General features: G+C 38.0%; 1 protein-coding gene across 1 annotated transcript in view; it reads left to right on the forward strand.

Moving 5' to 3' along the window:
* Window positions 1-447: 447 nt before the first annotated feature.
* The window catches only part of LOC143293567 (uncharacterized), a 74102-nt gene continuing 59549 nt past the window's right edge, over window positions 448-15000 (forward strand). Inside the window, exon 1 of the mRNA XM_076604545.1 lies at window positions 448-772. The gene's annotated coding sequence lies outside the window, so the exon portion shown is untranslated. The remainder of the gene's footprint in view (window positions 773-15000) is intronic.

Consider the following 15000-nt stretch of genomic DNA (forward strand, 5'->3'; position numbering starts at 1 on the left):
TTCTATCACTCTCATCCCTTCTATCTTCTATTCCTCCTCCCCCGCCCACACATACACCCCGTGCAGCATACCCTTCAAACACCCGTACCACCACCCCACTCAGTCTCTCCATACTCTCCATTCACCACCAATTCACCCCAAGATAAGTTTCCACATGTCTACAAACACACACACACACACACACACACACACACAAAGACAGCGGCACGTTCTGCCACCAGTGCTTGCACTTGCAGAAGAAACCACGTCACTATGAGCTTAAAATAGATAGTGGTTACGTCTGCTAGGTTTTTTTTTTTTTTTTTTTTTTTTTTACCTTCTCTTGCTTCTTCTTTTCTTCAGGTTTACCAGCGGAAAGGATGAAAGAGTGTTGTGTGCACCACTGCGTCTTCGTCCCCTTCTTCTTTCCACTGCCAATATGTGCAACTGTTGCGTGCATTTCTTGCTCCTCTTCTTCTTTCACTTTACGGGCTAATCTTCCCCCCACCGCTTACCTGCGCATCATGATTCGCACCGCCTGCTGATACTCCGATAGTCTGCTATCTTCTTTCTAAAAACGCTTGTTGCGGTGAGAACATCTTATGTCGATGGCGAGATGTGGTTTCATAAAGTGCATGTTTAAAGGTGTGAAGAACATAGCGCATCCCTCACCTTCTTGTTCTCCTTGGTCTTCTGCCTGCTTCAGGACGACAGCCTGTTTTTCGTTGCTTACCGGAGCATTCAAAGTTGTCAGCAGCCAGCCCGCTAGCAGTCCTCTGAGCGGAGTCTTAAGGTATGTTGATGTGCAGAGTTGTTTGATGCAGCGTGAGAACAGAGTACCGAGAAGAGGATGTAGCTTTCATTTTGTCATCCTTTTGTTTTTTTCCTCTTTTTTTATTTCCAAGGAGAAATCAGAGGATGCGTTCAAGTTTTGCAAATGTGCAGGGCTGTCTCAGCATCCATGAAAGACTTCATTTTATTTAATTTTTTCTCTTGTTTTTTGTTGTTGTTTTTTTTTCTTCCATGATCATTTTCCTCCTTTCTTTCTGCTATATTTTGCCTTTTATTCTTTTTATTTGTCTTTATGTTCTTGCATGTGGCGTTGACATTATCCAGCGTTTTCCAGGTCATGCAACACACATACACACACACACACGCACGCACGCAAGCACCCCCCTCCTCCTCCCCCCACGTACACACACACAAAACACACACACACACAATGGTTCCGCACACAATTGCAGCGTCTGAAAGAGAAAACTGGATTCTCTCTCTCTTTCTTTTCATGATCCTTCCAGATTTCTAAGGTGTAGCTCTGTTTCGAATAATTATAAGTTGAAGGTTCTTACATCTGCCGTATTTAAATTTGGAGAACACCAGTCTTCTACGTGCCGTGGCAGAATCGATGAGGCCTTGAACTTCCAGTCCAGTATTGACCGGTGATCCTGGTTCGAGGCCATACCTTGACATTCTGTTGTGTTCTTGGGCCGGAAAAGGCACTTTACTCCAATTTTATTCTCTCTACGCAGGTGTGCGTGGGTAGCTGAAATCGACTTGGGAAGGTTAAGGAAAATACAATAGGAGAGGAGAGGATTGGGCCCCGCCTTACTATGCCGAGCCCTGGTAACAGTGCATGTGAATTCATTGCCCCACACAGGTTTTTTTTTGTGTGTGTGTGTGTGTGTGTGTGTGTGTGTGTGTGTGTGTGTGTGCGGGCGCGCATGCACGCGCCTAGAGTTGAATTAATCAAGATTTTGCGCCTTTTAAATATTAGTAGTAGTAGTAGTAGTAGTAGTAGTATTTTTATGTATTTATCTATATTTTATTTTTTTTATTTTTTATTATTATTATTATTATTATTATTATTATTATTATTATTATTATCATTTATTGTTATCATTTATTATTATTATTATTATTATTATTATTATTATTATATTCATTCATTATCTATTATTTTATTTTTTCATTTAATTTTCGTTATTTTTTACTTCTTTTTTTTTCTCAAGGCCTGACTAAGCTCGTTGGGTTACGCTGCTGGTCAGGCATCTGCTTGGCAGATGTGGTGTAGCGTATATGGATTTGACCGAACGCAGTGACGCCTCCTTGAGCTACTGATACTGATACTGATACTCACTGTCCCGATGCCTGCTTTGAGACCTTTAACCTCAATCTTTATTCATTTCGTATGCATACGCAAGTATTGTTTTGGTTTCCTCTATAAATTAAATTTATTATACTTCATTTGATCATGTTATATTCATTTATATTATTTTCATTGATGCCCCTGAGCATCCATAGCTATCTGCAGTCATTGTGTGAAGTTGGAGATAAGTTGATGCTGCTGACGGTGTTGGAGTAGATGAAGCTGTGGCATATGGTGTCTTGGGGTGAGGAGTGCTGTGATGGTTTGTTGCTGTCGTTGTTGACTTGTTTATGTGTACATATGCTTGATCTGACCACCCGGTCGCTCTCTTTAAAAAAAAAACAACTTTTTATGATCCTTCCATTTCTTACTTTCTAGCTGGTTTTTGTGAGTGTTTCCTTTCGATTCTGTATGCCTCTCTCTCTCTCGTTCTGTTTGTTACTGTAATTGCATGTCTGTTTATGTTCGCCTCTGTTCCTGTGTTGTTGTCGTTTTGCTCTTTCTGTCTCCGTCTCTGTCTATATATATACTATCTATCTGCTTTTGCCTTGTATCTCTTTGTCTGTTCGTCTTCCCCCCCCCCACGCCCCCCCCCTCCCCCCCCCCATTCCTCAACCACATCTCTTTCCCTCCCTTTCTCTCTTTATGTATCTGGATCTTTTGTTTGAGTGGAAAACAATGTAAGTTTGGCTTTTGAATTTCGATTTGATTTTGATTTGTCCATTACCATTTTCTTTGTTTCCCCAATGGGAATAGAATAGAGGTAGGACGATAGAAATGAAATATGGCTGTTGAGTTTATAACAGAAAGCTACAAACGGAGAAATTATATATATATAAAAACTCAAGTAGGTTGTAAAATAGAATAGCAGCTTTGAATCTAAAAGACAGACATGTCTCACTCTCTTATCTTTACCCATATCCTCTGGACAAAGGATACTCCTGTGCGTGGTTTGCTCTTTACCTATCCGCTCCCAAAGCCTAAAAGGTACACATAAAAAAAGAGACTGCATTGTGCAGGTGATATGTGTCTTTTCACTCTTTATCTTACGTGTCCATTCTCACCCCACGTGATGAATGAAGAGGGCGAAGGGGTAAGGGGTGGGTGGGTGGGGGGCGGGGGGGTTCAGGTCATACATCTGCAGCAATTAATATAATAAGCTCATTGATCATCCGCAGATTATCTCCCATTGCGGCAAATGGATGCCCCCACCCCTTGCAGATGATAAGCAATCCGCGGCAGTGTGCTCAGTACAAACAGCTTTTGTGAAAGAATATCTTGGAGCTCTCTTTGCTGTAGATTTTATTGTTTCAAGTCATTTATGTTTCTTTTGATTTTGTTTGTTTGGATTTTTTTGTTTCGCTTGTGCCGGTTTAGATGTTTTAGTGGAAGCGTATCTTATAGTTCTGTTGAATACCTTTGCAAGTTTTTTCTCCGCGTGTTTGTATTATCTATTTATTTATTTATTTATTCAATTATCTGTTTATCTATTTGTTTATTTGTTTATTTTTTTCATATCTATTTATACATTCGCCAGGTCTGATTCAGACTTTGAGGGATACTCTCTCTCTCTCTCTCTCTCTCTCTCTCTCTCTCTGTGTGTGTGTGTGTGTGTGTGTGTGTGTGTGTGTGTGTGTGTGTCCAGATGGTTAAAATAGAAGAGTGTCTTTGGTGTGGATTGCATTTACTTCTCTTTAAGCTTAAACACAGCAACAGCTAGTTTAGACTTCAAAGAACTCAACACACGTACACATATAGTCTGTTGCAATAATGATTTATATCGGCCTATCAGATCCATCTCAGAGTCTTGATTAATCAAAACAAAGATCGGATATTGAATTTTTACTGTGGAATTAAAAGAAAAGTGGCTCGGTTCTGAACCAAAAACACAGAAGCCTCATAAAAGAGCAGCAAAACAGAATGATTATTTAATAAGACACACCCAGAGCATGATGTTCAGCTTCTGCTTTTGTCTTCCACGATGAAGCATGTATTTGTTCTTCATGGTAGTCCTTCGGAGTCCGAAAATGACGAAGTCTGTGTTCTCAATGATGAGAGCACAAGTTGCTCTGCAGTCCAAGACTCAGGTGCCAACAGGTGTAACGCCAGCAGCTTGTTGTACACAACGAGGCAGACGGATGCTGTGTAATGTAATTGAATGAAACCAAATCAGGTGACGCCTCTTTCTGTTTTATTTGTTTGTGTGTACCACTCAAAGCTTTCGCTTTTTACGCCTAGATTCAAACAGGCTGGGAAACTTCAGAGACAGAGTTCATAACCAGCAAGAATTGCTGGAACACATTCTGCAGTTTGTCGGTTTATTTTTTGTTGTATTTCCTGGCAAAGTCGGGATATATTCTTTGTACATTTTCGGGCGAGCTTACTGTCTGCCAACTGAATGGCTTCATGTTTATATATATATATATATATATATATATATATATATATATATATATATATATATATATATGTGTGTGTGTGTGTGTGTGTGTGTGTGTGTGTGTGTGTGTGTATAAACGCACGCACGCACACACACACACACACACACACACACACACACACACACACACGTACGCAATCACGTACACATGTTCATTATTATAAAGACAAGCATTTACATTTTTAAACACATATACACAAACTCTCACATGCACACGCACACACCCCTCACCAAGACATACAAATCCAACCCTCCTTCACACACACACACACACACACACACACACACACACACACACGTCCACTCGGTTGCTAGCAAGCCAGTTCAACCAGATGTATGTTATTCCGTTGCATATATGATGTGACTGTTCTTGCTTGGCTTGGTTACCACAATGCGAAGATGAGCTGTCAGGTTGGATTACTGCACAGAACATCGATCTCCCCCGACTTGAATTTTGACCCCAGCGTCTTTTCCCAGCTTTCCTTGTAGAATATTGTATCGTCCCAAGTAGACAGATGGAGAGAGGGAAAAAAGCCAGCAAGATAAAAAGAGAACAAAGACACCAAATATTTGAGTGTCTGATGCTTCAGTTTGTAAAAAAACAAGGAATTCATTATCGTTCTTGTTCTTTTTTTATTTCTTAGATAAGAAAAAATGGTACAGGTGGAAAACTTTGTTTTTTTAAATATTAATGGTGCAACATGTGTGGTCCAACATACAATTCACTCATGAATAGTCTAAAAATATCATCCTTAAATTGCCAGGGGCTAGGTGCTTTTCAAAAAAGGACAGATGTTTTACAATACTTAAGACAAAGACAATATTCAGTCTATTTTTTTTACAAGATACACACTTTACAAAAAAGATGGAGAAAAAAATAAGGGCTGAATGGGGTTATGAATGTATTTTTTCATCTAATAATTCTAGGTCACGAGGAGTAGCTATCTTGCTGAATAACAACTTTCAGTTAAAAAAAACCAAAAAAAACAACAACAAAAAACAAAAACATTACAGATACTCATGGTAATTATATCATTTTGGTCTTAAACGTATTTGATATCGAAATTCTATTGGTAAACCTTTATGGCCCTAACAGAGATGACGCTATATTTTTTGAAGAAATTCAGAAAACAGTTGAAGAACAAGAAATTTCTAACGTCATAATGGGAGGGGATCGGAACTTAGTCATGAATCCCAACGTAGACTACTACAATTATAAGCATGTGAATAATCAGGGAGCACAAGAAAGAGTTTTAAAGATGATAGATGATTTACAGTTAGTAGATTTATGGAGGGAACTCAATACTGAAGTCTTAAGATACACTTGGAGGAGACCAACTCCCTTACAACAAAGCCGTCTTGACTTCTTCTTGATCTCAGATAACCTGGTTACTGATGTTAAAGACGCTGATATTTTGTACGGTTATACAAGTGACCACTCTTTAGTCAAAGTTGACTTAGTATTTAATACAGAACCCAAAAGAAAACCTTTTTGGAAATTTAACTCATCTTTACTTCGAGACAGTGATTATATTAAGTCAGTGAAAGAAACAATAGAGAAAATAAAGGAGCAGTATGCAGTATTACCTTACGCACGAGAAAAATATATGTAATATCCCGAATGATGAAATTCAGTTTACTATAAGCATCCAGCTCTTTTTAGATGTGTTGATAATGGAGATAAGAGCAAAAACTATAACTTTTGGAATAAGAAAGAAAAAGCAACAAAATTGCAGGAGAAGACAGAAGAGCTCATACAATTAAGGACATTGAAAATGGAAGGGGTAGCTTTAAGATCTAAAGCAAGATGGGCATCTCAAGGTGAAAAAGTAAGTAAATATTTTTGCAATCTTGAAAAACGTCACTTTATCAGCAAACACATGTTAAAGTTATTTACAGATCAAGGTAATATACTGACAGAAACAGATGAAATACTAAAGAGGACAAGACATTATTATGAAGACATATACAAAGAATAGAATGTAAAAGATTTAGATATTAGTGATTATGTAAACAGCTTACCCAGACTTGATGAGACAGAATCAAAACAACAAGAAGGATTAATTACAAGACAAGAAGCCACAGATGCTATTAGGCGAATGCAAAACGACGAGAGTCCAGGGAATGACTGTAATTTTTTTCAAATTGTTTTGGAAGGACATTAGTGATTTTGTTGTGAGATCACTGAATGAAGGATTTATAAGTGGAGAAATGTCAACAACACGGAAAGAAGGATTAATTACATGCCTGCCAAAAGGGGATAAACCAAGGGAATATTTAAAAACTGGAGGCCTATATCCTTGTTAAACGTTATTTATAAGATAGGATCAGCATGTATTGCTAGTAGAATTAAGTCAGTCCTGCCTAAGTTAATAAATGAAGATCAGACAGGTTTCATTCCCGGTAGATACATTGGTGATAACTTAAGAATACTGTATGACATCATGCATTACTTAGAAAAAGAAGACATTTCAGGCTTACTAGTTTCAATATATATATATATATATATATATATATATATATATATATATATATATATATATATATATATATATATATATATATATGTAAATGGGTAAGCACTTTTTATAGAAATATAAAGATATGTAAATGGTAAGGTATCCCAGAGTTTCAGAGTACAAAGGGGGTGCCGCCAGGGAGACCCGATTTTGCCATACCTATTTGTATTGTGCTCTGAGATTATGGCATGCAAGATAAGAGAAGATGAGGGTATTAAAGGCATTAGCATATTGAACACCGAATTTAAAATTAGTCAGTTTGCTGACGACACAACATTTACGTTAGATGGAGATAAAGAATCGTATGAGAAATTATTCGAAACACTAAATAGATTGAAGAATTTTCAGGTCTGAAGTTAAATTATGACAAAACTCTAAATGTTTGGTTAGGGTGTATGAAAAATTCGAAAAGGAAATATCTCCCAGAAAAGAATATGAAATGGAACCCCCCCAAATTCAAGATTTTAGGTATATGGCTTTTAAACGATCTGTTAAAAATAACTGAAGTGGATACAAGGGACAAAATAACAGAAGCAAAAAAAAAAAAAAAAAAAAGATTTTGTCAAAGCGTATATGCACACCCCTCGGTAGAATTGCTATTCTTAAATCTCTCATACTTTCAAAGCTAATATACTTATGGATTCTTCTTCCAAACCCTCCAGACAAAGAAATAAAAGAATTACAGAGACTATGCTATGAATTCGTATGGGATAAAAAAAACAAACAAACAGATAAAATTAAAAGAAAATACTCGATACATAATGTTGCAAATGGAGGAATTGGTATACCAGACATAGAAAAGTTTATACATGCTCTTAAGATAACAAGGATGAGGAAATTATACACAGGAACACCAAAGTGGAAGAGAATCTTACTTATATAAAATGTCAAGAAATTTACTCACTACATCTGTATGGTTCAAGAAAGTTTCTAACTATCGAATGTAACCAATTTTGGAAATATGTTTTTTCAGGCATACACGAATTTTACGAAACAAATAGAATTAAAAGAGCCACACGAGGTACTTGCAGAGCCCCTCTTTTATAACGACAAATTTAGAGTTGGTAACAACACAATCCACTACAAATGTTGGACAAACAAGAATGTATAAAATTATCTGGTTAGAGATGTTGTTGATGAGAATGGGTGCTTCCTTAGTTACACGTGCTTTACAGAAAAATATAATATTAATGAAAATTATTTAGTGTTTATGGGATTGATATATTCGATAAAAAGTTACTTAATTACACATAATATTTATCTAAGTGATAAAACCTGCAATGAACAATCCAAAACACTACACTTGATATCCTCTACTATGAAAGGCTCGCAAATATATTATGATATACTTCTTGAACCACTCTTTATTTACAATATAAATTCTTTTGTTAAGTTGGAGCAAAAATTAGATATCATCGTTAATTGGGTAACCACCATGAAGCAAATAAAAAAAAAAGTAAAAGAGATAAAATTGAAGTGGTTTCAAATTAGAATTTGTCACAACATTTTAGTTACAAACAAAAATATGAAGACAATGGGTATTACAAACAGTGACAAGTGCAATTTCTGTAAAAATGAAATAGATTCAGTACAACATTATCTATGGTTTTGCAAGTTCTGTCAATTATTTTGGAAGGAATTAGAGAACGTTTAAAAGAAAGATGTGATACTTGCTCAAACGTTAAGTTAAACATAGAATTAGTTCTATGTGGAAATGATGAAATTACAAAAATAAATGAAACTTTCAACTATATTATTCTTGTTGCAAAATATTTTGTTTATAAATGCAGAATAAATAAGATTAAACCATGTATAGAGCACTTTCTGAATGATTTAAGAAATAGTTGTAAAGTAGAAAGATATATGCATTCAACGGAAATGTTAAGCGTTGTATTTATGAGAAAATGGTGTCCATATATAAAAGTTCTTGAAAACAATAACCCATAACAAAATGTTGTTATGAAAGATCAAAATGCACACTAATAATGAAGGCTCAATGATATATTTTTTTTTTTAAACTTGAACAGATGTACGTGAATGTGTAAGTATGCGAGAATGTAAATAATATATGCATGTGTGTATTCATGTGCGCTTATGTGTCTGCAGTAATAATGTTTAACATGACTGTGTAATGGGTGTTTTATATAGTCACGTATAGAAAACTAGAGGAAATGTATTCATACATAAGATATCCCATGCGTGGGTTGTGTTCTTTCCACATTACGTTAGCTAAGCAAAGTGTCCATAACTCTATGCCGATGCCAGGTATAATGTCTATTATATGTTATAAAACTGCACTGTTACACATGATGAAAATGTGTCCACCTTGACCAAATTGATAGAACAATATAAGTATAATGACTTATGATGACGATGTTATTGTTAATGTACACTGTATTCATTTTTTTCTTTCTTTGTTTTTTCCCCCTTTCTTTTCCATCTACTCTGAATTGTTATAATGAATTCACATACAAAATAAACCGGTGGTCGACCCAAGAAAGTCCGGGGAAAAGAAAAAAAAAGACAGAAAGAAAAGAGACAGACAGGAAGACAGACAGGCCTATAGAGATCGAGGGGCAGAGAGACAAAGAGAGACACACAGACAGAGGGACATAGAGAAAGAGGGACAGAGAGAGCAATATATATAACAGGACAAAAAAACATACGGGGTTGGAAAAAGATAAAGAAGAAGAAGATAAAGAAGAAGGTGATGATTTTTGAAGAAGAAGAAGAAGAAGAAGAAGAAGAAGAAGAAGATAATATGATGATGATGATGATGATGATGATGATGATGATTATGATTTTTTGAAAAAGAAGATGATGATGATGATGATTATGATTTTTGAAGAAGAAGAAGAAGATGATGATGATGATTTTTGAAGAAGAAGAAGAAGAAGAAGAAGAAATGTGATATTGTTGAAAGAGATATGCAAAATTCCTTTGTGTCTTTAGACGTTAACACTTCTGCCTTATTAAATGCTAAAAGAACTGGCAGGGCTGTTAAGAGCATGGCATTTAGGTTATTACTAAATGCCCCATGCACAAAATATTGTGAAAATATTGAATGCATTTGCAAGGGACGTTTAACGGTAGAGCACGTTTTAACCCGCTGTTTAGTAATGAAACCTTTTTTGCCTCCAGAAATTACGGAACACGTGTTACCAATTTCAATTTTTTTTTTTTTTTTTTTTTTGAAAAAAGTTATATATTTCAAACTGTTCTTTATTAAAGTTAGCTAGTTATGTGTTAAATAGTCCACATGAACCACTTTTCAAAAAATAATCTACAGAAGTAGTGCATACAATATTTGATTTTTTTGGTCCTAATCCCACTTCCCCCGTCCCGCCTCTCACACACACCCTTCCAATATTATGTTTTTTCTTTCTCCAATCAATGACACTCACTCTCTCCATTTTAGATTTTGTACTTTATCTTTTCCTGTTCTCTCACTCTCTCTGTCTGTCTGTCTGTCTGTCTCTTCCTTTCTTAGTCCCCTCCCCCATTGCCCCCCCCCATCCCCCACCTCAACCGCCCCCCCCCCTTTTCATTCGAATATACAGAAATGTCGATTTCTAATTAATACTAACAATCATCATTATGATAGGAATGATAATAATCCAAATAATAATAACAATAATAATATCATTTATTTTCAGTCTAATATCATCATCTCAGATGAACATAAATAAATAAACGAACGAACAAGAAGAAGAAGAAGATGATGATTTTTGAAGAAGAAGAAGATGATGATGATGGTGATGATGATTTTTGAAAAAGAACAAGAAGAGGAGAAGGAGGAACAACAATAACAATAACAACAACAAACAAGAACAAGGAAATTAAGAAGAACAAAGAGACCAACAACAGTAACAGCAACAACAATAACAAGCAGGAACACGACACTGACAAAGAAGACACGGCACAACACCTGTTGTGACCGTCCATAAACCAATCCCAACAGAAAGAAAGATAACTCAACATGACTTCAATGTCTCCTTCTTCACGTTAATTGGACGTTCATCAGACACACTCTTTCTTCTCTCTCTCTCTCTCTCTCTCTCTATATATATATATATATATATATATATATTTTTATATATATATATATATATATATATATATATATATATAAAACCAAAAATAGACGTTACAGTTTGTTGGCAGCCATGGTTTCATCGAACAACAGACAAGCGCTAATGTGTCTGCCCATCTTGGAGACAAGTAACGGCCGTTCAGCTCAATGTTTCTTAAGCGTTTGCGAAACTTTTTGAATTTTGACGAAAAGCCATCATTCTTTCTGTCTTTTGCAGGAGGTCCGACGTTTCATAAAAAAAAAGAAGAAAAATGGCAGTGCAGTGTGTGTGTGTGTGTGTGTGTGTGTGTGTGTGTGTGTTGTTGTTGTTTCTTGTTTGTTTGCTTTTCTATATGTTGCTGTTGTTTTTCACCTTTTCTAATAGGCTACTGTGACCATTTTTTTCCCGATTTCAAGTCACGCTGGCTCTCACTGACATATTGTACTGCATTGTGTTGTGTTGTGTTATATTGTTTGTCACAACACTCTATTCTTCTTCTCCTTCTCCTCTTCCTTCTTCTTCTTCAGTCCAACAATGTCAATGGACCAAGCAAGACATACAGACACACGCACACACACACACATACACACACACGCACACACGCACGCACATACACACAAGTACATCATAATGATACTGCTACTGCTACTACTACTGAAAATAATAATAATAATTATTATTATTATTATTATTATAATGATGATGATGATGATGATGATTTGGAACAAAACGAATTCTAACTTGAACATGTTGACAAGTACGTAATTTCTCTACGAGATGATAAAGGTATTCTAATTCTGATTCAGATGTAACTAATAGTTACAAAACCTTTTCCAGTTTTATGAATTTACTTAAATCGTATTTTCTTTTCAGCACGAAGTGAATTGCATAAACCGAACATTGACAAATGCGATCGATATTTATGCGGTACGGTATCAATATATTTCGAATTACAACAATTTTAAGACATTTTCAAACAAAATTCATCACCAACAGTTCTCATTTTACGCTCCTTGGAAATTTTGTTTTCTCTTTTTTCGCATTCCTTTCTTTCTGTTTCAATCTGCAGTTATTGATTTCTGCAACGAAAAACAAACATACAACCTATGAGAGAGACCCGCATCGACATTCATTTACACCACCCTCCGTAACCCCTCCCCCACGCCCCCCCCGCCCCCGCCCCCCCCAAAAAAAAAAAAAACAAACAAAAAAAACACCCCCCCCCCCCCCAAAAAAAAAAAAAACCTCATAAATATGCGCCACACAGCCAGAACTGATCCATCTGAATACCTTTGGCAGTTTCTCCAGGATACCAGAGCTGACGCCCACTTGGCATGAGCAAGGGGTATAAATCGAACTGGTGGGAAGGTGAAAAGAAAATCGATGGCCTTCTATTTTATCCACCTAAAACAGTGACGCTGGTCTTGCGTGACCGGATATTTTCCAGTGAAGAAGGCTTGATCTGACGGCTTCTGTTTCCTGCATGTCTGCTTCTGTTTGTCAGTCTGTCTGTCGGTCGGTCTCTATCTCTGTTGTTGTGTTTCTCTTTCTGTGTCGCTCTCTATCTCTTTCTTCCTGTCTCGGTCTTTCTTTCTGTTTCCGTCTTTCTCTTCTTCTTTGTTTTGTTTTTTTTTCCTTTTCTTTTTTGCTGCCCCATCATCTGCACCGTTTCAGTGGCATTACTCCCATGCCACTCATTCCGAGTCCTATCATACACTGTCACACAAGGGTTCCTCTGTTATAGTCCCAGCACTGGCAATCCGCAGGGAACCGTCGATGTTAGGTCGCCAGGAGGCCACACACCAGAGGAGACCCTGCACTGCTGCTGAGTCGCTTCGGTGGTGTTCAGTGGTTCCTGTTCTGATTTAACGTACTTAGGACACAACCTGCTAAGCCCCATACTGACGAGAATAATGGTTAAGTCGCGTTGCCAGACGGAGTGAGCGTCCATCCCAGAGTGGAGACCGCCATCGCGTCCCTCCAACAACAGCCCCCCTCCTCCCCACCCACCTCCACCTCCCCCCATGAATCTGCTGACACTGAAGACATAACAGGACTCACCCCAAACACGGAAGTGGAGGGGTATCGAAACTGAGGTCACCATGACAACACTGTCTCTCTTTTTCGGTCTTTTTCTTTTTTTCTGTCTTGTTGTCTGATGGTGTATGTATGTCTCTGTCTCTCTGTCTATGTCTCATTGTTCTTCTATCTATGTCTCTGTCTGCCTGTCTGTCTTTCTCTCTCTCTCTTAATTTTTGATCGCACGTTTTCATCTCGAAGACAAAAAAAAGGAAAAAAAAATCTTTCTCTGTGTGTCTAGTTGCTCTTTCTTTCTTCTTCTCTCTCTCCCTCTCTCTCTCTCTCTCTCTCTCTCTCTCTCTCTCTCTCTCTCTCTATCGGATTCATTGCGAAAGCAATGCAAATAAGAAAAAAAGAAAATGGAAATTGTTAAATGTGACAGCATTTTGCGTTCTAGGAATTCGTCTCAAGATGATCCTTTGTCCGCGCGCGTGTATGTGTGTGCGTGTGTGTGTGATTGTGGTGAGGAGGATGGGTGGGTATGTGGGATGTGTGAGTGAGGTGTGTGTGTGTGTGTGTGTGTGTGTGACGATCTAGGGTGGGAAGGGTGTGTGGGGGTGGGGGTGGGTGGGGGGGGGGGGAGCGGGGCTCAGAGAGGGATGGTTGCGACTTGGAGCTCGCGACCTTGCGCGAGAGTGAGCGTGCGTGAATGAATTTGTTTCTGTCTGAAAGCGTGCGTGCGCGTCAGTGTTTATAGTTCATGCAAATTTCTTGCGGTGTTCACAAGAATGCGTGTTTTTCTTGCCCCCTTGTCTGAAGGGTGTTGTAACGCTGAATGGACATTAAAATCTTTGTCTTGTCTTCTCTCTCTCTCTCTCTCTCTCTCTCTCTTTCTTTGTGTTCTGACAATATTTCATGCTGACAACAAAGAATGTTTGAACACTGATGTCGATTTGCAATCTATGGCATATGACACCACCCCCATCTCTTCGCCTTTCCAAACCCCCTCTCGAGCAGCACTTACTAATCGATTTACCAGTCTAATCCTTCGATACGTAAGAACAGACCATTGTTGGATTCTTCAAGACGAGAGAATCAGCTTCAACACCCGTTCCACGCCCACTCCATCTCCCATCCAAGAGCATCCTCCCTCCCTATTTACAACCCTTCCAACTCCTTCCTCCCCAACCCTCCCCTCCCCCGATTTCACACAGACACACACGTGCGCGCGCACGCACGCACGCACGCACACACACACACACACACACACAAGCCAACAAACAAAACAGCACTTCAATTTGACCTTTAGACCAAGAGCTGTTTGGTCCTTGATTTTCATTCCTTATCTGGAAACGCTATCTCTATCTTTCGGTTTGGACGGAAACCTGTTTGTCAACATCTCTGTCTCTCTGTCTCTGTCTCTTTTTTCCCCTCTTTCTCTCTCTTTCTGTCTTTGTATCGGTCAATCTGTATCTCTCTCTCTCTCCCTCCTAGTTTATCTCTGTGTGTGTGTGTGTGTGTGTGTGTGTGACGGTTTCAAGTGTGCCTTGTGGCGGGACAAAACACTCATACGTCAACGCCACACGAGTCAGACAATTGACAAACACAACGGAACCGTTATCATCTCGATCCCGTTCTCTCTCTCTCTCTCTCTCTCTGATTTTTCGATTTTGTTTGTTTGATTTTTTGCCTTTCCCATCATTTCTCTTCACTTCACTTCACTCACTCACGAATGCACGCGCGCGCGCACAAACACACACACACACACACACATTCTCTCTCTCTCTCTCTCTCTCTCTCTCTCTTACACACACACACACACAC

The sequence above is a fragment of the Babylonia areolata genome, chromosome 19 (assembly GCF_041734735.1).
Source record: "Babylonia areolata isolate BAREFJ2019XMU chromosome 19, ASM4173473v1, whole genome shotgun sequence".
Taxonomy (NCBI): domain Eukaryota; kingdom Metazoa; phylum Mollusca; class Gastropoda; order Neogastropoda; family Buccinidae; genus Babylonia; species Babylonia areolata.